Source organism: Lepisosteus oculatus, chromosome 9, assembly GCF_040954835.1.
Source record: "Lepisosteus oculatus isolate fLepOcu1 chromosome 9, fLepOcu1.hap2, whole genome shotgun sequence".
NCBI lineage: Eukaryota > Metazoa > Chordata > Actinopteri > Semionotiformes > Lepisosteidae > Lepisosteus > Lepisosteus oculatus.
In genome coordinates this window covers 24,059,403-24,086,136 of record NC_090704.1, presented here as the reverse complement: position 1 = coordinate 24,086,136, position 26,734 = coordinate 24,059,403, and the positions used below count along the sequence as shown (strand labels likewise).

Sequence of the window (26,734 nt, the reverse complement as noted above, 5' to 3'; positions counted from 1 at the left end):
TGTAATAATCCATCTGCTATCATCAAACATGTTTCACATGGAGGGGAAACTCCTTGCAATGAAAACTCAAAAAAGAGTTCTAATGATGGGAACCTCATTTGCCTAGCTGATCTACTGTTTCTGAAATAAAAATAATTGCATTCATGTTTTTTTTATAATGTTGTGTTATATAAATAGGTGAGAACACTACCACATCCATGACCAGACACTTTTCAACTAAATCAGAAAATGGTTGGTTAATTTTAATGTTGTCTTTAAATATCTTATTGGTGTACTACACCATTAAAAAAATAAAAGAGTTTTAGCCTTCATAATTCTATTCATAGTTATAGCAAGACCTGATTAACTGTAAGTATTCAAAATCCTCAAAGCTACTGACCTACAGTAGTGCACTTCATAAGATTTAGTAGTGCAGCATGAACTAGGGGAAACTATTTGGATTTAAAAAAAATATATAAAAGGTTTAAATAATCTACCAAACAGGGAAATGGATATTTTTATTCAAAGGGTTTGGGGCCTGGAAGAAACATACCAACTGCGATGTGGACGCCGATATCCTGACGTCCTTGAGGAAAGGGTTAGACTAGATACATGAATGAATTGGCTACTGAAAAACCAGGCAAGCCAGATGAACTATCAACGTTCTACTGTGCACCAACAAGTGCACCTAATGAACTTTCGTGTGATTGGCAAGTTGCAATGCCTCACTGCACAAGCTGTATTCCTGGTCAGAGGGCTTAAAACAAATTGCCAACTTTTTGTGAAAGTACATAAGCTATAACTATAGTATTCTCATTCCAGAAAGTGTTGCGTTTCTTTTTTCCATCTGTACTGTGTGTATATATATATACTGTATGGACCAGGAACTTATCTAGTCTCTTTTTGGTTTCCATTCGGACCGCTTAGGGGAGCGAACGGTAAACGGACCGCGGTGAGGAACAAGTCCCGAAACGGTTAGCCAGCATCTTGATACTGTCTGCAGGAGAGAGTAATTTTAATAGGCTGGGCAAACGATTTTTAAATTTTTTTAAAAAGAAATAAAAAATGAGATTTAATAATGTGTTCCTGCTCAACTTAGACATTGCACGACTTTAAAACCTATAAAAATGGGTTTCGAGAGTTAAAAACCACTTTTTATGCGCGAAAAATGGGTGATTTTTCTTCCTCGTGATCAGCTCAGAATCTCTGTGTACGCTGTAAGGTTTTTACTTCTTAATTAAACGTTTAAAATTCACGAATTTCATAAAGACAACACACGTTTCGAAGAGAAAAAATCCCATTATTTTCTCTTCCTGTTGTGTGAAACTCATCAGCAGGTCTTTTTTTCCCAATCAGAGGCTCTGAAAATAGCGTACCGCCCACTGCGCTCCGTCAGAGAGGGGCGCGGCACCGAGAGAGGGAGGAGGCGCGGAGCTCAGCAGCACAGAACGAACGTTCTACTGCCTGGAGCGCTTATGGCAGCGATCGCGTCTGCATTTATAACTTAGTTTTTAAAATTAATCAAGCAATATGAAGCATCTCTTTTTACTTTTAAGTAACTTAATTATCAAGCACAGCTTTCTCACCACCTAGACTACTTTTTGATACCATCCTTAGACAAAGCAGAAACTTCTTGTTCTGTCTAATGACATTACAATTGGAAAGATTACAGAATTTAATCGTCTTTAATTTTGTTACGTTATACATTTTAGAAACGTTTCATCCATACAAACACCACAAAACTATTCTCGATTGTATTTCTGAATGGTATGAGCACTGGGGTCCTAGATTCAATTCCTGCCATCCTGTGTGTGTGGGGTTTGCATGTTCTCTCTGGGTTACATGGTTTTTCTCCATATGTGTGATATGACTCCCTCTCGCACTCCAAAACATACTGGTAAGTTAATTGGTTTATGGGAAAACTGGCCCTGGTGTGTGTGTGTTTGTGTCTGTCTGTCCTGTGATGGACTGGCGCTATGTCCAGGGTGTATTCTGCCTTGTGTCCGTTGCTTACTGGGATAGGCTCCAAATCCTCTGTACTGGATAAAGAGATTAGAAATAGATGGAACTATACACAGTGTTAGAAACCCACTATGAAATGGCAGCATCTCACTGAGAATAAAATATTTTATAGTGCTGGCCTTTTCACCTCTCTTGCACATCAGTATCCATACCTAGTTATTTAAACAAATTACCTCTAATTATAAACATCTTAATATGCTGGCTCTGTGGATCCGCATCAGCTACAGTATGTTTGCCCATTCCTTCAATTCATGTGCATCCAACACACAGTTCAACACTAGTAACTGCACAAAATCTAAAATACAATCCTCATTTCAGTATCTATGTAAACATACAGTCTGTTAACTTCATCATCTTCATCAAAAGTATGCCTAACCCCATTAGGAAGTGTTCTTGTTATCAGTGTATTCCTTAGCTTTCCCAAAATTATCTTCTTCTTACCAACATCTCTAGTCTTTTATCCTGCAATAACTCAGCCAACACTTAAATCCCCAAAAGCTGCTTGTGTTAATTTCTTTAAATCACAAATATCATGTGTAAATACTGGCCATTTAATACTCTGCATTGTGGGATAATAGTTTATTTTAAAGGGAACTAGAGAAACTAAGAACTAGAGAAATTAAGAAAGGCTTTTTTTCCTAGAATTAATAAATGCACATCCTGTTCACTGGGGAAATTAAATCCACATTGAGCAATCTTCAATATGTTCAGAATATGACAGCGAGAATCCTATCAGGGATGCATTACACCTGTTTTCAAGTCCTTGCACTGGTTACCTATCAGGTTTCGAGTCAACTTCAAATTCCTCATCCTCATTCTGTACCTACAGTATATGGCTTATTATCTGTCTACTCCCCCACCTTTGTCCGTCTGACTCTGGTCTTCTAGCTGTCCTCAAGAACATCTACATTCTGTGGGTGACAGGGTCTTCTCTAGCTGCACCCCAGAGCTCTCAATTTGTATTCCCAGTGATATCAGTCACGTACCTTGAGTGCATTTAAATCTAACCTCAGAACCTTTCTTTTCAGAAGACTTAGTGTCTGTATCTGCTTCATTTTCTAATTTTGGTAGCACCTCTAACTGCTTGTCTTTCTTATATGTATTTACTTTGTAATCTGTGGTCCTTTTATCTGTTTTTACATCTACTGTATTGCTTTGAGATGCCACCTTTAATGGTAATATATAAAATAAAGTTTTTTATTATTGTTATAGGGAAACATGATCAGATTTTCCCTGGTTCAGAAAAAAAGATCTAAAGTATACTAGTTTGTCACTCTTCTCATTCCCTTTGCTAAATTACTTTTCATACTAATCTGATCAATCTAACTGCCAGTTTTCTGTGCTTTCTCTATCCTGCTAGATTTGCAATTATTCTGAAAATTTTCATCTTGAAATAACTCATTTCTAAATACCCTTTTCACTGTTAACATCTTATAGCAACTCTGCGACAAAATATACACTTAGCTCAACCTGACAGTTCATCCTGCTACCAACATTAAATAAAACAAATCTTAAGATTTCTATATTTATGTCTTTATTTAGTGGTTTCATTAGTGACAAAGGCTAAACTTTCTTGGAAAAATGTATTTTATGTGTTGCGGAAAAAACTGACTTGCTTTAACAAAATATGTTTACAAGTCCTTTCACCTGGCAGTTTACCTAAATGCCCAACTATCTGAGAAGCCCTCCATGAAACCATAGTTGCTATTAATTCATTTAGGGCTCACTGACAGAATTGCTGTTTTTTATGCATGCTAATTTCTGATTCCTCACTCTGTTTCATGTTTATAGATAAGACTATTGATCGCGAAGGGAAATTGATGTACATGTTTACATGTTCTTTTGTAACATACACCTTTTTGTGATTTTTTTGTATATCTAAGCAAGTGTTCCTGCATCCCTCTTCTGCACTATAGGCATGGCTTTTATTCTGTTTGCTCCATTTCTAAAACTTTTTGCTCATGTGCATTTTTGTATTTTTTTACACCTCTAGCACTTTAACGTCCTGAATTTTCATTTGCCTTAATTTGTAGAATGAATTTGAGTTTTAGCCTTAAAAATCTTAAGTTTTCACTATCTTTTGTTTCTTGTCCTACAACTGTTATTATTGATCACCATGACTTCATTCAGCCTTTCCTGAACGTCTATGACAGGCAGAGAGAGTGCTGTTTCTGGTGCGATCTTTTGCAGCTGACATTTCACTGTTTTAAACGAACAAGAAATTAGATTGCTCATAAATCACTTATTCTATATAAATACAGCGTAATTGCCCTCCGAAAATCCTCTTTTTCTTGTTCGTTTTAGAGACCTTGATCGAAACTGATTTTAGATGTCAGAAAGGATTTATTTTCTCTGTATTTCCTACATTGCTTTGTCGAGATTTTAACTTTATATTTAGGCTCAGATTTCAACTATAAATCGTACACTAATTAAAAGCAGTAAATACTGATGTTTTGCTCCCTCTTACCACAAAAATATATATGTTTTGTAGCTGGGATGAACTTTATTTCGTACGCGTAGCTACTGCGATTTGGACACGAAGCGGTTAAAGATGGCGGCAAATCAGGCACCCAGAGAGGGGGGGGGGGCGTCTTCTCGCCTCCATAACTAAAATGCCAAATAGGAGTGGCTTAAGCGACATACGCAGTCGTGTAACTGACAGTTTGTGGTAGCCTATCGTGTAAATTTCGCTTTGTTGCTGATAGGTTAAGCTTTCGAAACTCTGCCCCAAAGTCATGTGACTGATTTTTCGCCCTGGTTAAACGCAATGATCACAAGCATCACCATGGTTACTGGGATGTGTAGTTTTTAATTCCGTTTGAATTATAACTGTACGTACTGTCTTCATATTTGGCCAGGGCTTTAAAGAGAAGGCGCGCCAAAATATTTCGGTGCCGTTGTCTCGGCTTTAAAGGTACCCCCGTGCTGGAAGAATTTGACCTCGGAACGTTTTCCCAGCGTAATTTTAATATAATTTGTCTCCCTGGAGATCGATTTAGATTATTCGAGAAATTCAAACTACGATCATAACATTTATATTTATAGACATACTCCAATATGGCGTCTCGCTCTCCATCGTCTTCCCCCGACTCTGCTACGGGTTCAGGTACCGACCCGGCTCGGCCAGACACATTCTATCTGGTTTGACTTTTCAATTCAAAGTTGGAACATGTAACAGCAAAACCAGGGTCCATTGACTTTGAAGGACAAAGGAAATGGTAAGTTAGAATGAATTACAGTTAAACGGGTTAAATTGGAAACTGTCTTCTTAGATAATTGTAGAACTACATTGTGATTATAAGCATAATCCATCTAAAGTACCTCCTTGTAGTAGGGCTACATTGGACCTGTGACTTTATTTCTCCTGGTATTCTCCAAATATTTTGTATTACTGACAAACCTACTGGCCACATATACTGAGTTTTATACATTATTTATATGCAAAATTTAGAAATAAGCAGTAGGCATAAATGAACAGGGTAATAAAATATATCTATATATATATATCATATCAGGTACATTTAAAAAATAAATTGAATCATTTTCCACACAGTGAGCATATTGCCACTGTGAATTTAAAATAGGAATACAATTAAATACAGTTAAATTCCAGTGGATTTGCTGTTTGAAACAGCCATTGTTATCCTGTGTTCACATGATGACTAGCTAATCATATTCTTAAAGTTTGCTTCTTCTCATTGATACCTTTTCAGTTGTTGAATATGTATTCTTTTCAGTAAGCGATAGCTAAAGTATTGTGCACAAAGTCATTTTAAGTTACACGAGGCAAGAGACAAATCTTTGCGAGTCCACAAAACCCACACTAAATATAGGTTTCAGTGTTGTCCAGAAAAAAGAAAGGTAATTGTGCGAACTTTTACAGTGATTGTAAGAAACCCAACAGACCAGGGACTGTAAGTAGGGTTTCAGTTGTTAAAGGCTAAATAACATCCTAGGCAAGTAAGATCTGTCAGTCAACTTATGGGATAGACTATGACTAAATTACATACCCGAGAAGCTGAGTTCTAGTATTGACAGTCTCCTTGCCGAACTGTATTAAAAATAGAAAACAAAACATTTGCCCTACTGAAAAGTGGTTAAGAGTTTCTACCAGCTGGGCTCTGCAAGGCTGCTGATGGGTTACACATTGTGCTGTGATGTTGCAGGCAGGCCTGGAAGCAGCTTGGGGACATGAGCAAAGAACAGGCCAAGCAGGAGTATGTAGCGTGTGTGCATTCGCTGGACCCAGAAGGTAGGGACTTCCTTCTGACTCAATTTCACTTAAACCTGCTATTTGTTTGGCGTCAGCTTTTGGGCGCCAGGATGATGTCATGCATTGACAGGGTGAACTGTCTCTGGGACAAGCTGTCAGATTTGTTCTAGGGATAAACCTGTTCCTGGGATTCCTACAGTACAAGAGACACTTTCAGATGATTCATCAGTAAACTACTAGCTACTAGCAACCTAATGAATACAGTCACTTGAGCAACCCACTTGTGTCTGTAACCTCTCTTGCGTTTTTCTGTTCTTGGTAGTTTGTATACTGAAGTAATTCTGGCAGTAATTTGTAAAATTAACCTCTCTCAACACAGCAACAATGATAGTGACCGTCATCTTACCTAAACAAAACATGAATATTAATGATCAGAAACTAAGTCCCACTTTTAAAATCACAAATATGCTCCTTAAAAAAATCACAGAATCGGGTTCCAGATAGCTGCATGTTTTGCTTACTCAAAGAGCAAAAGGTCTGTTTTCTACCAAATGTTACCAAAAACATCCCTGCCCACTTGCAGCTGACAGGACTTGGCTGTTTCCCCATATATACTGTATGCCATATATATCCAGTGAGTATAATATGAAGAGGGGTGGATCAGGGATTTAGTGTTCACTGTTGTCCCTTTTGTGCTACATTTAAGAAAATAAAATAAGTTTTCAATATGCATTGTCTTACCTTTATGACTACCGAGAATAAGTACTCTGGGACACAATCATTCTTTTCAGAACAGGTGGATAAGGTTAAATAATAGTCATAAAGGTAAATAAAAACAATCACCACATCTTCATATACAGTACAGTTACTACATTTTTGATCAACTTGAAGCATTGGATTATACAGTATGACTGTTTACTCTGTGGAGCTGTCCACTTCGACTGGCTTTGTAATAGGCCTGTACAGTTTAAAAGAGAGAGTTTATGTTCACATTTTTACAAAGAATAAGGTTACAGTGCCGTGCTGGTGTTTCGATCCGGTAAGAATATCTTAAGTCTAATAAACCTTCCAGCATTCCTTAATGATTTACTGATTTTTAAGTCAAAGGCCATACACCTAGCTGAAGTTAAAAAATATCTGAGGAACTTAAACCATTATCAAGCTGGCACTTGCAAAAGTAGGCATGTCTCTAATGTCGGGTAGGATTGAGTTTCCCCTTGAAGTCTTGATTTACTGACCTGCTCAATGCCTGTGACCTTACAGTGATGTCACTCACAGTCGTGTTCTTCTCCAGTGGGTGATCTCTCTTTTATAAGCTCAAAGCATGTCAAGCGGGGAAAGACTCTCTCTCATGAGTATGTCAGAGGAGTGTGTACACATTTCCTCATCCTGTTTCAATTGTTTTATTTTAACCTTTGCTAATCCGATAGGTAAATATTAACCCACATATAAGCTGTGCCCGGGAATGTAGACAGTGGAAACTGAAAAATGAACTTCACATGGCACAATTTACCATTCTTACCATTTAAAAAAAAGCTCTTACTTTTTAAATAAATAAAGGAAAATGTAAAGGTGCTTTTTTTCTGCACAAAACTGTCTTTCATAATGTAATATTATGCTGTGGATTAAAAACAAACGATTCTTTAAAAATTCCCAAGTATATGTTGTTATAATTAGATGCCATTGTATGCTATATTCATTTATAGTAGTGCAGGTGGGTAGCTGCGTCAGCATGCGTAGTCTGTAAAGGAACAATAGGTTTATTCCATGCTGAAGAGAGAAGAGAGAAAAAACAGGTTCCCAAAACGTCATATTAGTTTAAAGCCATATCTTTAATTTGTAAAAAGCAGTTTTTTAGCAAAAAAAAAAGTATTTCTAATATCACACTTAAAGAGGGAGTAGAAACTCCATTGAAACAGATGCCAACAGCCACAATTTAACGGCAGCTGATTGTCAGAGCCACCTGAGAAGTGACAGAGAAAAGCCTAATTTCGCAGGGAAATGGTTGTTCTCTTTGAAAGATTCAATTGAATATATGGAATTAATAATCTATTTGAATGTATCTCATAAATGCTGTTAAATGATAGTACCTATACAGTACTAACTACATGCTTCTAGACTAACATTGAGCAAATTAAATTCTAGAGGCTAAATACTGTATGCAGTACAGTGGGAAATATTGAATTGTTTTGGGAAATAATAAAAGACAGATTATATTTACAGTGACTACTGGTCAGGGGATAAAGTGAGTTCCTGAAGTGATTATCTAGAAATAACTAATTTATATACCATAAATATACAGTGTTGGCAAAGCAGGACAGTTTAGTCCAAAAGCCTACTGTTCCCCCTAGTGGAAATATGTTTGTACCGCTTTCCTTGCGCTACAAGAATATTTGCCAGTATCAAATAATCATAATGTATCTCTTCCAGGCTAAAATAAGCAACAGTAAACACTGGTATTTAACTGGAATATAGTAGCATAAAAAAGTGGCACAGTGGTGCTGTCTCAGAGCACTGGGGCCATGAGTTCTTCCTCAGACCTGGGGTTTGTAGGTTCTACATGTGTTTGCTTGGGTTGTCTTCAGGTATTTGGCTTTTGTGAAAATTGTCCCTGGTGTGAGTGTGCGCTGTGATGGACTGGGGTCCAGTTCAGGGTAAATCATGACTCTGGCTCCCCTGCAACCCTGTATTGGGTAATGCAGTTAGAAAATGGATGGATTAAAACCTTCATAGAATTCTTTCCTTTTAACACTAATTTTACTACTGGAAACCACTGTAATTTTGAATCATATCCATTCACCTATCAACTATTTTACCACAATATTACAGTACATTTTACCTTTTGTATATCCTCCTGAAACAGTGCTGCTGCGCATTCCATTGCAAAAAACACTACATCCATTCTGTTACCAGAAAGTCTCATTAAAACACTAAAGAAAACATACTCATTAAGTGCAATTTGAGACTTTACATCTCATTTAATATGGAGACTGTAGACTGACACTGACTCAATACATCCAGTGAAAGTGGTTCAAGCTTTTAGAGACAACCTGTAGAATCTCACTGTCAGTCTCTGAGTCTGCAGATTGACCAAGACGCACAGTCTTTGGGGTGGGAATTCTTTCTTCTTGGCTTATTTGCTGACAAGGGAGAGTTGACACATTCAAGAACACCATCCACAATTCAGAGGCAAGGTTATTAGATCTGCAGCAGGTGATTAGGGGACACTTCTCTTCCATCTCCTCTTTTCATCGTACAGGGAGATGGCTGGGAGCAGCACTCTGATAATGGACACTCCCACCCACACCACTATATTCTCCGCCATGTCATTCACTTCTTCTATTGTTATCTGTTTTAAAGCAACAGCATAAATGTAGGTTAACCACGGAGGACTAACATTGTCTTTTATTGCTTTTAACAGGGTGTCAGCTGAGCATTAGACAGGATTCATCCATTCTCCCAGCAAACAGCGATAGGCTGATTTCTTTTTAAGGTCTTATTTTTCCCCGACTTCTCCTTGGAATACGTCATATTCTATTCTCATTTTTTCTACAGCCTACAGCCTATTCTGGACTATTCTTTTGTTTGCTTTCCCTTCTTACCTCTCTCCCTCCTATTCCTTCTCTTCCCAAAACCAAAGCATCGTGCATTTTAATACACTGTATTACAATTAAAACAAAAGATGAAAGGTTCGTATAAAATAGCTACACATTTTTTCTTTCTGGTACTAAATCTGTGTTTTGAAAATCATACTGCTTGGGGCACATTGCATTCTCTTCTTCTGAAGAGATACCAAGGGTTTTGAGTCCCAGCTGGGTTTCTTCACAAGTCTTTTTCATAGGAACCCAATTCCAACAAATTACATACAGTAATTTCTAATTTTCTCGGACAATGCAATAGATGCTATTAATGGAATACAAGTACATTTTAAAAGACAACCTTAGATAATGTGACAATCAGTGCACTTTTCAGTCCTTCAGATATCCCTTGTGATGCCTCCGGGGGAACGTTTATGCAAATGAGAGAAGTACTCACACCACACTTTTCTTTCCTGAGTTTCGTGGCGTTTCTTCCTCCAACTATCTTCAAAATCCAGTCCATAATCCGCTCTCTTAATCCTGTTCCGATCCGAGTTCCAAAAGTCTGTAATAAAGCCAATCCGCGATGTATCCTTATCCAATATCTGCAATCCAAAAACCATAAACCTTTTCTCATTTCAGTAGTCCATTATTCCTTAGTCCAATCTTTAACATAAACCTCTTTCTTCTCTCTTCCTCCAAACCGCATTCACCTTATCGACTTCCACCCTGTTCACTGCCTCCGGGGAACTTATATTTCGGTTCCTGATGCGGCTCAGCTGTGTCTCATTGTTTCTCAGGGTAGACCCTTTCCATATACGGGTCAGCTGATTCTTTTTGGCAGCCATTTTGCTCAGGTCCATATCTAGTATTTTAACTAGGTCATTCTGAAAATACCTGTTATGAATGACCCTTCCCCTGGTCATCTTACACCCTTTACTTGGCTGACCTGTAATGTGGGTGTTATATTCTATGATTTTCTCCTTGTTTTATTTATTACCTTGTCCAGTAGGTGGCAGAATTAGTACAGTAAGGGACTAGGCTTAAGGAGCAATATTTTTTTTTCCAAGCTGACATCTTCCTCTAAAATATGTTTTTTATTCGGTAGTGGTATGAAAAACACAACCTGAAAATATAGAAATGAAAATGAAAAGTCAAGCTTGTGCAACCAGGTGATGTGCAGCTGGGCACGGGAATCGGGAACAGCGCCTCGTGCGGGCTGGTAGACCCTCGCTTCCAGCCTGCTGTCCGCCTGACTTTCTCTCCCATGGTTCTTTCTAATTTGTTAGGTAAGATCTGATCTGAAGTAATAAGGCTTTTTTAAAAGGTCTGTAAATTTATGTTTACTGATGTCATAGTTTCGGTTTAAGGTTTACTCGTTTATATTTGTTTTAAGAGTATCAAAAGTGTATTCGGGCTCTGCGGGTTATCAGAGACGAAATTGAACTTCGTTAGCTAACTGTGTTAAGTCGCTAGATGAAAACTGTCTGTGTGTTGTGAGTTAATTTCTTAGTGAGTTGAGTTGTTATGTTGTGTCGCGTTTAAATGGTGTTATAGTAAACAGGGGAAAACAACATGTACGAGGGTAGGAGTCAGACTCTTGCTACCAGCCTGCTGTAAACCTGACTTGTACGTATTTCTGGAAACGCTCCCTTATTTTCTTCTATTTTTTAGAAAATAAACTTTAAAAAGGGAGCCGTGTATGAGTTCCTCTTGCGCGCGCCGGTGAGTGCACAAGATCAACGGTAAAGCTGCCAGAACTGAGAGGGACCCGCTAGAGGTCACCACAGCCAGGCAGAATAGGGACTGTGACGTAAACTTGAGTAGTGCGTTATGGGAGTTGTAGTTCATAAAGCCAACGCTATGTCCGTGAGCAACTATAGCCAGTTCTAAAACCCGGCTCCCCTTAAGTAAGGATTACACTTGCATTCCAGGCTTTTTCTAAACAAAATCAATATTTTAGGAAATGTTGGAAAATGCTGGAAAAGAAAAAGATGGTTGAAAAGTATGGAAGCCCGTTTCCGCCAGGGAGTAAAAAAATGCACTATGGTATCTCAGAATTGCGACTTTATATCTCACATTTGCGACAGCGGCGAGGGCACAAGCCCTAGAACCCAAATCTGTTACAATAACAAAAGGACAGACAATGAAATATGGGCTATTTCGAAGTCGCAAATGTGAGATACTATGCCTCAATTCTGAGATACCATAGCGTGTTTTTTTTACTCCCTGGCGGAAACGGGCTTCCATACTTTTCAACCATCTTTTCCTTTTCCAACATTTCCTAAAATATTGTTTTTTTGTGTTTGATTGAAACAGTTCTTACATAAAAATAACACCATTTTTAAAAATCATTTAGAATTATATTTTAATAAACACGAAGGTGCATTCATCATTTATCATAATGCAGAAAGTTATCTTTTTAGAAATAAAATTGGTGAACGTGTTTGGGGGTCATTTAATTTGATTCCAGACGTGTGCACCTTATGTAGGGGGTTTGCGTGTTCTCCCTGCTTTCACATAATCTTTCTTTGGGTGATTCCCTTCAACTTCCATCTTCAACACATGCTTGTTCAGTTCACTGGAATGTCTATATCGCCCTGTGTGTTTGTGTGTGTACCCTACAAGAGGACAAGTATACTACTAATGCCGAGTTACACCTCTGGGATTCTGGAATAGACTCCTGGTCAGCTAAACCCTTAAACAGGAATAAGTAGCCTTCTGATAAAGGGTGGATAAAAGACAATTAATCAAATAGAACTTAATTTCACAACCTGTTGTTCACCAGACTGCAGAATAAACACAAGCAGGACTAAGTTCCCAACAGACAGTCAAGTAATGAAAGAGACTACTGGAAATGAATCAGATGCCAGTTCTTCAAAGATAAAAAATTATAGAAACGGAGTTCTCGTATCCTGCAGGTGATCAGACCAGCAATGGGATTGTCAGCAGGACTAGGCTAAAAACAAGCATGTGCTCATTTCATACATTCAGGGTATTAAAATATTATTATTATTATTATTATTATTATTATTAACTTACACTTATATAGCGCTTTTCTGGACACTCCATTCAAAGCGCTTTAAGGTAATGGGGACTCCCCTCCACCACCACCAATGTGCAGCATTCACCTGGATGATGCGACGGCAGCCATAGTGCACCAGAACAATCACCACACATCAGCTGTCAGTGGGGAGGAGAGCAGAGTAATGAAGCCAATTCATAGATGGGGATTATTAGGAGGCCATGATTGGTAAGGGCCAATGGGGAATTTGGCCAGGATGCCGGGGTTACACCCCTACTCTTTTCGCCCTGGGATTTTTAATGACCACAGACTGTCAGGACCTCGGTTTTACATCTCATCCGAAGGACGGTGCCTGTTTACAGTATAGTGTCCCCGTCACTATACTGGGGCATTAGGATCCACATGGACCACAGGGTAAGCACCCTCTGCTGGTCCCACTAACACCTCTTCCAGCAGCAACCTTAGTTTTCCCCAGGAGGTCTCCCATCCAGGTACTGACCAGGCTCTGCCAGTTGTGAGTTGCAGAGTGATATGGCTGCTGGCATTTGCTCTACGGAAATACCACATTCACAAATTCCTCTGCTGCTGTCTGACATTTTGACCTTGCCTTGTGGATTAAGCTTTCTTTTCTGTTGTTGTTTATGAAGGCACCAGGCAGGAGCTCCGAAAACAGAGGAGATATGCAGTGGTGAAATACAGCGTATGAAAGGTCTGCAGTACAGCAGACAGGCTGAGGTATGAGAATACAGTTTGATTTATTTTGACCCAGGGCTGCTCCTGGTCATCACCTGGATGGGAGGTCTTTAATAGCTGGTTTCCTTCTGCATCTTAAACTGATTAGAGACATTTATATCCACTCTGGCAAGTGACTTTGTGACACCTCTGTAAATACAGCATGATTGGGGAGCAAGCAAAAGATAACAGGATCTCTAGCATAACTGTTTTAAAAGATGTTGTCTTTCTGACAAATAATTAAGCATTTATGTTGCAAAATGCGAATTAAAAAAATTCTCTCACCTTATACTGTATACGCCTCTTCCAGCCGAACAGATTTCTGCAGAGTGGATACCCTTAGTGAATCATGTTACTGTATCGTCACACTTGGACTTTAGACACTTTTCATACGCTTTTATGAATCTTACAATTGTCATGGAAATATTAATTTTCAAGGAAGCCACAAGAGAGAGTTCTCACCTGAGTAAGGTCTTTATTTCAATATTGCAATATTGGGAGCCCTGTTGCCACTCTGCAAAGTGCATCAAAGACTCAATTTGTTACAAGCAGTACAGGGTTTTAATAAGATGTTGCGCTGTAAGAGAAAGCTCAACACTTTGTCCCTTCTAACACTTCCCCTTTCCCTAAGACAAAACAGATTACATCATAAAACGAAAGAAGAAGCACCACTAGATTTGTTTTTCAAAGTTTATCAGTTACTTTCAGCTAATCTAATGACCCAGACAGCATATATTGTTTTGGTACACTGTTTTCTAAAGTAACCTAAACAAGGCGTACTTTGTTGATGCACTGTTTTCTAAAATTCTGCCCGTACCTCAGCGGTTACATCCTTGAAATGTATTTTCTAAAAGCACCAATATATATTTTTTGCAAAGCTCTCTACATTTTAAGAATCAATTTACTTATTAGATTTCCATTTCACATTCCACTCTATAGCTTAACTCACTTTTAAAACACATAGTTTATTCACCCCTTTCATTGATTTATCAGCTTTCAAATCATCAGCATTATCAATATATAGTATTTAGCCTCATCGGTTTTCTACATCAGCTTAATCATGTTTCTTGTTTTTTTTTCACATTCTCACTGTACATTGCTGTATGGTATGTTATTTTCCCAGTTATTTTTACTTTTGGCTTCCCAGACCACATTCAGCTGCTGAATGCTCCTACTGTAATATGCTGAAAAATGCCCAAAGGCCTCAATTGCTAGATTGTAAAAAGGGGAGAGATTCAGCTCCACATGATCTAACAGAATCCTAAATATTTAATGTACCACCTATAAGCAGGTGACATATATAAATATAAATGTCTAGTAGCGTAGCTGTTTTGTGCTTAACACAATCTAGCTTTCTGTTGTTTGTCATCTGCTTTGCCTTTTCACTGACGGCTCTACAGATGTGGAAAATCAGAGAGAGAGCTTTACAGATGAGGATAGAGGAAGATGCCCGGAGGGAGGTGCGACAGGCCCAGCTGAAGAAAGAGACCAGACCTAGAAGGCACAAAAAGGTACTGGAGTAATGAATGTTTGGATTCATCCTCTTAAGGTGAACTTTTCTTCATGCAAATTCCGGACCTGACACTGACCTTGCAGCTATATTTTGTTGTATTTCCAAGATGACCACCTATAGGTTTAAATTAATAACCTAAACTAATACTTTTTGGATCCTCGGTGACCACAATGAGCAAGGTATGTTGGCACCTCTTATATTGTGTGTCTACTCTAGGGTGGTTATGCCAAGATATGCTACAGAGGTGCCAAAGCACCATATTCTGGTAGTGTTTGGTGCCTCCAATTCATGGTTATAGCACTGCATCTCCAAAGCCCATGGTTTATCTCCAGCCTTGGGCACCTCCCTGTGTGGCATTTATTCTGCGTGTTGTGGGTTTTAATTCCAAGTAACATCCCAGAGACATGCTGCTTTGCATAATTGGCTGTTCTAAAGTATCCCTCAGGGGTATCTCCCCAAGAGGATCCAAGAGGGTGGTTGATGATCTCTCCTCTTCATTACCTAAGCATTAGAGGAGAGACATTGCTGCTTCAATCTCTTATACCCAGCCTGCAAGGTTCTGAACTACACACAGAGTCTTTCATCCAAGTAATGTCGGACCCAGCCTTTCTTCTGAGCTCTGACCAGACTCCAGGAGTCTCCTGTAGTTTTTACTTGAGCTGGAATTTCAGTGGTGCCCAACAGCTTCTGTCTGATACTAAATTAATATGTGACTTTATGGACGGGAAGTTTTCTACGAGCAACATGTTGGGTTGAAAGCTAGTTCATTTGTCATTAAATACTAGAGTAATGGAAAAACGTGCTTTTTAATACAAGATGTTCAACAATGAGATGGACCTTTTCATCTTTTGTTGAGAGGCTTTCCTTTTTCTTTAAAGAATAGCCACTTGTGAAAGGTTTTCTGTCATTCTCAGGCATTTGAATTCTATAAAAGGAAGGTTGCTCTCCAGCAGCAAAAGCTAAATGAGAGTTTACAGGAAAGGAAGGATTTTGAAAGAGAAATGCAAGACAGAATAAAAAGGCAATATTTTAATGAGATTCTTCAGTCTGGAAAACAGGGTAAGCTTCTAGATCCAATAATTTGCAGTGGTACAACTGAGATTTAGTTCACAATTTAATGTGTTTTAGTTTGTTGGCTAGAAGGAATGATGCAGGTTGACAACATCTTCAGGTTTACTACTGATTACAGAATTGTAGAATTTGTTTAATAAACACCTACAATTACAAAATTCCAAAGCTTTTCAATCATATGTCTGTATGAAAAGAATAATATGTATGTACTGAGATCAAAACTTTTTAAAGGGAAACACGCAATAAGTTGCAGGCATCAGAAAATAATACATTAAGAAGGAATCCTTCATTATCTTCAGATTGTTTAATTTCCAGCCACAATATGTAAAGACATTATATTCAATATTTCTGTAATCCACATTTTGCATGTTGTTATAAAAACATCTACAGCATCTATTGATCTAAACTATCTGAAAGGACAGTTCAACTAAAAGGATGTTTTCTCTGTGGCATAGCTTCTACTGAGATCATTAGCACGGAGGAAAGAGATGTTACCGTTGCTAATGAGAAGAGTTCTAAAATCACCAAAGGTCAGTATTTTCATTTGTTTCTAGAAAAAATAAAGGTTTTGAAAAACGTTATGTTTTGACAAATTTTCCAATGCAGCTGCAGAGAAATTCAGTGGGTGCTGATATTGGGTGAAAGATATTGTGAAAGACAATGGAACATATAATCCAAAAAATCAGTTTAGTTCAATTCAGTTTTATTTGTATAGCTTATTCAGATAAAAACATGTCAATGATTAATGCACAAGTGTTGGGTTTTGAAAGCTTGGTAACATCTACTGTTAAGGTTGAGGAAGGTTCCAATTAAGTCTGGGGGTCTCTGGGCAGCCATTGTGCCACAGTCTGGTGCAGTAAAATTGTTGTGAGCTAAGGTGTGAAAATGATTTAAATTATATGGGTAAACAGATAAATAAATCCTAATCAGCATCCTAATTTTATCTATGAATAAATACATGTTTTCTGCCTATTTTGGATGTTAATTGGATTGATCACTTTTTTATGCATGCCATGAGAATTCTAATGCGGCAATAATTCTTTTCTCTTGGGTCAGTTCATATTTCACCTGACTCCACTGAAGAGGTGACTACCGATTCCAACTGGTTTCATGAAGTCCCTCTGATCAGTCAGCTGTCTGATGGGTAAGTCCTACATGCTGCAGTTGTGGTATGTTAAGCATCAGTGCATACATAAAGTTTTTATTTTAATCATTTTAGTATGGTGATGTGTAAATGTTTAAAGAGGAACTGTTTTCTATTTTGAGCTCACTTCCCCAGCTGCGTTCGTTAAATTGCTTTTTCTCTCTTTGCAAATGCATGAATCAGTCTGTTAACAGTACAGTACATGTGCACATTTTCGTGTTAGCTCATGTGCATTTTTCCAAATCCTAGATATAGTTTACCATAGACTGGCTTTGTTGTAATGACTAGAACATTGACTTTGAATATTGAAATTGACAATGACTAGAGCAGCAGTCAAAATACACTAACTGAACCTTCGCAAAAATAAACTGTTGTACTGTACTTATGTATAACTCTGATCATACTGCATTACAACAATAATATATTAGTCATATTAAAACACATTTCTATCATAATAACTAACAATATGTTGTGGCACCGGTATAAAATGTGAAGTTTTGCTGAAGTATTGACAATGGGAGAAATGTCTGGTCATGTTAGAATGGATGTTATGTTTCAATCAACAACCACCAGAGGGCAGTAACAACTAAGTAACACTAAGTCATCAAATGCATTGGAAACGCATTTTGGGCTTTGTCCTGAATGATGCAGCAGCAACATACAGTTGTATGGAAAAGTTTGGGATCCTCTGGTCAAACTGCGTGTTTCACAGAATCTTTAAATTCTCTAAGGTCTAATCTCTATGAAGTTAACAGAGTACAAACATAAACATGACATATTTCTGCACATTTCAATATAGAATTATTATTTATTTTCTGAATTTAACTGTATTTTTTATGTGTCAATTATGAAGTACCCAGTATGAAACTGGTTAGATACATTGCGCCTGACCAAGTAGTTGTTGTTGAAAACACAATGATGTTAACTACCAGTGATCTTTCTTCACATAGGAACATGATTGTACCATACTTGCTAAAGTGTTATGGAACAGTTGCAGTTTGAAGTTAAAGATTTATAATTTCCAATGTCCTATTTTGTTGTGGTGATTTTTATTTTATAAGTCTCTCATATTAAAGTTAAAAACCTAAGCAAGTTTTAGACATCCAGTAGGTAAATTGAAAAAGTACGAACATAATCATTGAAGTAGAAAAACACTTATATATATATATCATTGATGGAAAATATATATATATCTGTATTCAACACTACAGTGTTGTTTCAGGCACATTGTGTAATATGTCGGGTGTTTTAACATTTCTTAAGCAGCTCCAACAATTACAGCTACGCATCAAAGGACAGGACTTCAGACAGGACCAACCGGTCAACTCATGCTACATATCAAAGGGCAAGACGAATACACATGAAGCTATGAAACAAAACAACTTCCTGAGATCATACTGTATATAAGAGCTGGGAAACCCTTGCGGTTCGTCTGTCCTGCGGGGCAGACCCAACGCGCGTTGATGTTATTATTGAGCTCAATAAAACAACTGAATCCACAAAGACTGTGTCCTGCTCCTTGGATGTAGGATTTCCCACAACATCATGGTTAGGAGGCCATCTTTTTTACACAGGAATGTGCTTTAAAATAGATTAATTGTTCTACCACTAGAAAAGATGCCTATATATTGTTAATTAGTCACCATTGTTTAATATTGCAAAATCTAGTTAGTATTTTGGCCATGTAGTAACAATGTCACACTAATTAATTTTTATCATAATGTTGTTTAGTGAAAGGAAGGTGATTGAGAAGAGTTTATATGGACAGGTAAGGTACACTGCTATCTGTGGAGAAGAACTACCTTCTTCAGAGTCCTGATGCCCTGCAGAATGAGAGAGATGAGGCAAAAGTGACTAAGAAAAGAACAAATGGCAGTAGCCCCCCATCTTTCAAATTAAAGTCTCACTCCTCGGAATCAAGTGTGGGAATGAAAAGAGCAAACAGTGATATTGCTTTTGGGATCTCTAAAGCCAAAATCATTGAAATTGCTGAGCAGATAGTCTCTCAGATCGTTGAAAAAACAAAGCGGGATTTCACCCCTGCGGGTAACAATTTACATGAGAGTAACTCAAAAGAGTCATTATTGCTCCCAGAAGCTGCAGAAATCTCCATTTTGGAAAAAAGAAGTCCAAAATCTCAGATTCCCAACAATAGGGTCACTGTTATTGCCAAGGACATTGTAAATTCTGTTTTTGAAAATGTTTTGTTTGCACTGAATTGTATTGAAACAAATAAATATCTGCAAGAATCCAATAAAAATGTTGCTGCTGACTTCCGGTTAGAATGCGGATGGGAAAGGCAGCATAAATACGGATCTCCCAGCAACTTTGTAATAAAGCCCTGAAAAAGTGTTTTTTTTTCTACATTACGTTTGAAAAAATAATAACTATGGCTGAATGGGCTGTCAGGAGAAGCAGGAGAAAACTAACGACCGTGGAAAATGTCGAAATTGCAACTTCGGACCATAGTCGAAGTAGCTCAACGGACTCTGAACAAGATGGCGCAGACGCCAGTCTTCAGAAAATATTATACGAACTTAGAGACTTCAGACGGGATAATAAAGAGCAGCTTATGGATATTAAACAGGAGCTGAGCAAGGTTAATAAGAGACTGGATAAAGCAGAGGGACGGATCGAAGAAGTGGAAACAAGGGTCTTAACAACAGAAACTGCGATAAAGAAACTCTTGCAACGACAAATTACTTTAGAAACTAAATTAACAGACCACCAAGGAAGATCGCGCAGAGAAAACATTTGGATTTACGGAATCCCCGAAGAATCGGAGGGTCGCTGCATGGTCACCTTCCTTGAAAATCTGCTAGGGGGGAACTTGATTTACCGAAGGACGTGGACCTGGGAATTGAAAGGCCGCATAGAGCGTTAGCGCCGAGACCTAAAGGCCCTGACGCCAAACCGCGCTCCATTGTCGCCACGTTTTTAAGCTACAAGATAAAAGAGTTAGTGTTGCGTAAAGCTTGGCAAAAGAAAGAACTCTTCCACAATAACAAACACTTTTAGGGTGATAATGATTACCCCCCGACAGTACTAAAAAAACGTATGGAATATTCTGAAGTAAAAAAGGAGCTGAAATCGCCGAAAATTAAATTTCAGACTCCATTTCCAGTGAGGTTGCGGGTGTTTTACGAAGACGGCACCTGCCTATACCATTCAGCAGCATCAAGCGACTGTTTACTTGGCAGAAGGCTGGAAGACGGGGTGGTCCTGGAAAAGACCATTCCTCAAAACAGCAATATCAGGAGAAATTACAGAGTTTCAGGAGAAGACCCCCCTCGCAAGATTGAAGAAATTTGATAGTGAGTTGGTCGTGATTTAATAGTTAAGGGTTTTTAAAAAAAAATAAGTTTCCTGCCATGTTTTAAGAGAATTTGTACATGTCGGGACAAATACTTGGTGATTACGACCAGAGTGACTTTTTATTTTTCTGGTTACACTCCTTTTTTTTTTCTCTTTATCATATAAGTTCGGATTTGCCACCGCCCCCTACTTAAGGGCCCTCCTCCAGAGGAGAAGGAGGATTTCCCTAACGGAGAGAAGCCCACATAGGGTTCGTTTGACAAGAACCGCACAGTTGGAAGAAAGTACTCTGAAAGAGACGGAGATGGATACAGTTTTGTTTAAGATTGTTTGGTTAATGTCTTTGTTTATTGTGTTTTTTGATTGTGGTGCATTATTAGAAAAAAATTATAGGAAGAGGATGTTTAACAATATGAAACATATGTTGTATGGGAGAGATTTTGAAAGTTTTACCATTTACATAAAGTATGTCCAAGCAAGACCTTACAATAGTTCCATTTAATGTTAATGGAGTGCTTAACCCTCTTAAGAGGAGTAAGATTTTGTCTAAAATGAAGAAAGGGGCTCATATTGCTTTTTTACAAGAAACACATTTGAGTGTATTGGAACATGAGAAATTAAGGAGAATGGGTTTCTCAAAAATCTATTTCTCCTCATATAAATCTGGCCATAGGAGAGGAGTGGCTATACTGATATCTCAAAAGGTTCAATTTGAGTTGCTTACAGAAGTTAAAGATAAGGAGGGGAGATATGTATTAGTATTGGGAAAAATTGAAGGGGAATTACTAACATTACTTAATGTATATGCTCCACCTGGTAGTGATTTTAATTTTTATTAAAAAATGGTCGATTTGATGGTTAATGCACAAGGGGTACTGATTTGTGGGGATGATTGGAATGTGCGTCTTAACCCCAGGCTTGATTCTACAAATATATCTTCTCAGAGAGATTAGTCACTGTATAAAAAGATTAATGTACTGATGGGGGAAATGGGAATAATACATCTTTGGAGAGATTTCTATCCAAGTGGGTGGGATTACACTCACTATTCCTTCCCTCATTTGGAATATTCAAGGATTGATTATTTTTTTATACACAAGAGAGATAGACATAGGATCCAAGATTGTGATATTGGCAGAAGTAATTTTTCAGACCATGCTCCTATGTCATTGTCCATACGATTAAGTAATCGGGAAAATACAACATGGAGGATGAACTCAAGTCTGTTGAACAATCCACAATGTAAAGAACAGATAAAACAAGAAATAAAACGATTTTTGGAGGAGAATGATAATGGGGAAGTGAGACCAGAGATGATATGGGATACATTAAAGGCAGTTATAAGGGGGAAAATGATTGCTCTGAGTAGTCATAAGAAGAAGGTAAAGCAACTACAATTATATCATCTGACTATAAAGTTAAAAGAGTTGGAGAAAAAACATCAAGAAAAACAGGATTCACAAATCATGAAAGAAATAAAGAAGCTTAGAAACAAAATAGATGTCTTACATACACAGGAAATTGAAAAAATATATATTTACTTGACAAAAATATTATGAATCAGGGTCAAAATCACTAAAGCTGTTGGCAAGAAAATTAAAAAAACAACAGACCGATAATACAATATATAAAATAAGGGACCAGAACTGTAATGGTGTATTATATAAATGGGAAGAAATTCAAAACACTTTAACACATTTTTACAGAAAATTATATACACAACCCCATTCAGAAAGTGAAGAAAAGATGGATACTTTTCTGGAATCTCTCAGTTTACCAACTCTTACGGAAGATCCAAATAATATATTAAAAACGACTATAACACGAGAAGAACTGAATTCAGTGATTACGAGCCTCAGAGCTAATAAATCACCTGGAACTCATGGTTTTAATTCAGAATGGTATAAAACCTTCCGAGCTGAATTGATATCAAATCTTCTTTCTGCTTGTAATTTGGTATTTATTGATGGGAAAATGCCCCCATCATGGAGAGAGGCTATCATCTCAGTTATCCCTAAGGAGGGGAAAGATAGATTGGATTGTGGATCGTTCAGACCAATCTCACTCCTTAATGTGGATTATAAAATGTATACAGCAATACTGGCTAAAAGAATTGAAAAGATTCTCCCTCATTTGATATACTATGATCAAACAGGGTTTATTCAAAATAGACAAACCCATGATAACATTCGACACACATTGCATATCATGAACCATATTCAGCAACATAATTTAGAAGCTTCTTTGATGAGCCTAGATGCTGAGAAAGCTTTTGACTCTGTTAGTTGGAAATACCTTTATAGGGTTTTAGGTAGGTTTGGGTTTTGTGAAAATATTATTAAAGGTATTCAAACTTTATATGATAGCCAACAGCACGAATTAAAATAAATGGTTATTTATCCGATAGAATAACTTTAGAAAGAGGGACTAGACAAGGCTGCCCTTTATCTCCATTGCTTTTTGCTCTATATATAGAGCCACAAGCCCAGTGGATACGACAAAATAACAAAATAAAAGGTATTTCTATACAAGGTAATGAGCAAAAGATAGCACCGTAGGCAGATGACGTTTTATTATATCTGGAAGATCCCACTAGTTCATTTCTAGAAGTAATGAAACTCTTAGATAGCTTTGGCTTGCTGGCAGGCTATAAGTTAAATGTTCAAAAAACACAAATTCTAACTTTTAATTACAACCCTCCTGATTTTTTAAAAGGCAAATACCACCTTAAGTGGGACCCAAAGTTCAATGAGATATTTAGGAGTCTATTTACCAAAAGATATTTCGGTATTATAATTGAATCTGTAAAAATGAATCTGCTGCCTCAGTTACTCTTTCTATTTCAAGCTCTCCCTGTAAAACTCTCTACAAAACAATTTTCGGAATGGGATAAGATGATTTCTAGGTTTATTTGGGAGGGGAGAAAATCTAGAATTAGTTTCAAAACATTGCAACTTTCAAAAGATAAAGGGGGTATGGCTTTACCAAATTTAAAAGATTATTATTATGCATCTCAGGTTAAACCTCTCATTAATTCCTGTAATCCAGAATATCAAGACAGATGGAAAGATATTGAATTGTCCCTTGTAAATAGCCCCCCAATTCAGACACTATTAGGTAATAGAAATTTAGACAAAATTACTGAAAAAATATTCAATCCATGGATAAAGTTTCAATTAGGACATGGAATATGATCACAAAAGAGTATAATTTAGGTGAGGCAATAAAGATACTCAGATGGTGCGCCTATGATACAGAGTTTAAACCAAATAAATTGGATAATAGATTTAAATTTTGGATTACAAAAGGAATAACTGCATTTTGTAATATAATGGATAAGAATCAGCTACAAAGTTTTCAGTTTGTAGCCATTATTTTAATAAGGAGATTATAAGGGGAGATTTAGATATTGTTAATGATGGAGTAGTGAAAATAGTTATAGAAGCCTACAAATCAGAATTAGGCAAAGGTATTAAATCTAGATTATATAAAAGTTTTATGGAAAAGAAATCATATTCTACAGAGAATATAAAAGATAAATGGGTGAAAGAAAGTGAAGTTAGAATTTCGAATGAAGAGTGGCTTAAAATTTGTGAATTTCAATGGAGATGTACTAACTCGCATTTATGGAGAGAGTTTTGCTGGGAAAACATTGTTCGATTTTTCATTACTCCGGGTCAGAAGGCGCACCATACTGAGGAAAACTCTAAGTGTTGGAGACAGTGCGGAAACCAAGGTAATCATTGGCATATATTCTGGAACTGCCCTAAAATAAGGCTTTTCTGGAATGAATTACATGAGGCCCTGGAAACTATATTTGAAAGGAATGTACCCTTTACATTTGAGGCTTTATATTTTGGTAAACTGGATTTTGATTGGAGGGGAACAGATGAATATTTGTTTGGAGTCCTTATATCAGCAGGGAAGAAAGCTATAACAAGAAAGTGGCTTCTCACAGATCTACCAACAATGAATGATTGGATTGAATTAATAAAAGAAATATATCTAATGGAAAAAATAACATTTTCTCTAAAATTACAAATGAAAAAAATGGTCAAATATTGGTTTAGATGGGTTCAGCACATTAAACCTTTAAGGTCAGATTTTGTTGAGATACAGAATAACTGAAATGTAATAAGATACATTTATATAGTCTACTTCCTTTTCATATTCATAAATGTATACATCTTCCTTCTTTTGAATGTATATAGTTTTGTTAAAAAGTTATGTAACTGTAAAAATTAGGGGAACAAACAGGAATTTGTGCCTGACATGTAAGGCTGAATAATGGATGTTCATATATAAAATGGTTTGGTTTTGTTCTCTAAAAATAAAAAAATAAAAAAAAATGTTGCTGCTGCTCCTCAAACTTCTAGAGGCAGCACAGAAACAGGATCCATTGATCGTACTTTTGACTTGAGTTCAGTTGCAAAAGGCATTGGAAGGACTATATTTGGAGAGCTCAAATCTTTACTCACCCAGACTGAAGATGTATCTAGTTCCAGTTCTCCTGCTCAAAGCAATGCAAAGAGCTCAAGTGTCAGCTCTTCACCAAAAACTTCAGTGTTTTCTGATTCTGTGTCAGATATTTCAGATTTGTGCACCTATACAGTAGAAACTGCTGGAGCCATTTGTGAAGCAATGAAAAAAGAGTTAGACCAGGAGATTTATTGCACAACAGTGGCAAAGAAGGCTTCAGATGAAAGCCTTCTGGCTAGAGAGGTTGTTACTTCAGTTTTGGAGTACCTTGAAGAGCAATATATTTTAGACACCATTAAAAGCCCTTCACCATATCCTAAAGACTGGGAGAGAGATGCTTCTACATTTATAAGAGAGGAGAATATTCCAGATCAATCAAAATCCCAGATATCTCCTGTTGAAGAAATCATATTATCTGATATTGATAAGGCAACAGGACAAGTCCCTAATCAAATTCCAATGGAGATTTGTAGATATCCTCCAAAGGTGGTGTTATCTGAAAACATTTCTTCAAAACAGCAAATTGGGAAAATGGACATGAACTTGGTTGAGGACAATTTAAGTGTTTCCTCTTCTGGACAGAGCATCATATCAGATGCAGAAAGTGAAGGGTCAGAGAAGATGCTGAGGACCTCCAGCTCTGTATTCCATAGTACAGCAACAAGGATAATAAGTGAAATGATTGAAAAAGCAGCTGCAAAATTTATATCTTCTGGACTTGCCCATCTCCCAGAGCAACCAAACAGTACAGCTGATGATGTATGTAAAACACCGGATGCAACAAAACATGATCAAGAAGCAATGTCCTCAGACTCTTCTTCTCATGTGCAAACCACTGAACTGGCTTCAGATATTGTTGTTGATGTTTAAGAAAGACTACATTACGCTACATGCATTTTGAAGATTTCTTTCTCAACAGACTACAAAGTTAAATGAGAAAGTTGTGATACAGCCCTGTTACCAGGAACATCAGAAATTAAAACTGATACTAGAACAGCTGAGCACCTTAGGACAATGACTGAGGAGCTCTTCAAAACTGTGAAGAACAAACTGAAACACTTTTGGAATCAGAAGAGCCTGTCTTTGTTCAAAGCAAGGAAAGTTTTATCTGCTAAAGAGCAGAGATCAGCAGATTCACTTGAGATGTTTCCTCCTTCAGTCCAGGTTTCACACCTGAGCTTTAGTGAACCACACTTGACTAAGAAAAGCATGTCAGTAACAAACTCGCCAGATTATGAAACAATGCACCTCTCTGGTGAACAATATGGGAAAGACAGGATGTCTAGTGGAGATGACACTGTCCATAAAGAGTACACTAAAAGTAACCGTAAAGAATATTCTGTTCAAATGTGCCTGGGATGTTGATTGATTCTTATACAGATGACACAGAAGTCATGAGTCGGGACGCTCCCTATAGAGTCCTGACTGATGCTTCATCAAAGCTTCAGGATCAACCTACACTACAGCAGAACAAGAAAATCAATTGACATGTAAAAGCAATTAAGTTCCCCGGTCCCATGTTTGGTGTGCTGCTGGTCTCGTCACTGAGAATATAGCATTTCAAACCCATTCCAATAATGTTAATTTGAACATTGAAAACCTTTCAGCTGAAGAGGCGCCCTGTGCATCTCAAGTACAAGGAGCCACAGCAAAGCATAATCTC

At 37.4% G+C, this 26,734-nt stretch overlaps 1 protein-coding gene and 1 long non-coding RNA gene across 3 annotated transcripts in view; one reads left to right on the top strand and one right to left on the bottom strand.

Moving 5' to 3' along the window:
• Positions 1 to 26,734, bottom strand: part of LOC138241222 (acyl-CoA-binding domain-containing protein 6-like) — a 496,682-nt gene that overhangs the window by 35,426 nt on the left and 434,522 nt on the right. The window lies entirely within an intron of this gene.
• Positions 4,845 to 18,780, top strand: LOC138241221 (uncharacterized). Of its 2 annotated transcripts, none has more exons than XR_011190407.1 (5): positions 4,845 to 5,219; positions 6,168 to 6,253; positions 14,950 to 15,060; positions 15,977 to 16,121; positions 18,544 to 18,780. It is a non-coding gene; the product is annotated as an uncharacterized lncRNA (long non-coding RNA). The 2 variants fall into 2 exon arrangements; XR_011190406.1 differs by lacking the exon at positions 18,544 to 18,780 and adding an exon at positions 16,589 to 16,704.